Genomic DNA, 312 nt, shown 5'->3' with positions numbered 1-312 from the left:
AATGAAATATAATGTTCTCTCTTCTGAAAGAAATGTTTTATTAAGCCGGGCGCGGTGGCTCAAGCCTGTAATCCCAGCACTTTGGGAGGCCGAGGCGGGTGGATCACGAGGTCAAGAGATCGAGACCATCCTGGTCAACATGGTGAAACCCCGTCTCTACTAAAGCTACAAAAAATTAGCTGGGCATGGTGGTGCATGCCTGTAATCCCAGCTGCTCAGGAGGCTGAGGCAGGAGAATTGCCTGAACCCAGGAGGCGGAGGTTGCGGTGAGCCGAGCCGAGATCGCGCCATTGCACTCCAGCCTGGGTAACA

This window comes from Sapajus apella, unplaced genomic scaffold, assembly GCF_009761245.1.
Source record: "Sapajus apella isolate SASKATOON/1434 unplaced genomic scaffold, GSC_monkey_1.0 scaffold76, whole genome shotgun sequence".
In the NCBI taxonomy this organism is placed as follows: domain Eukaryota; kingdom Metazoa; phylum Chordata; class Mammalia; order Primates; family Cebidae; genus Sapajus; species Sapajus apella.
Note: the sequence above shows the minus strand (reverse complement) of the source record.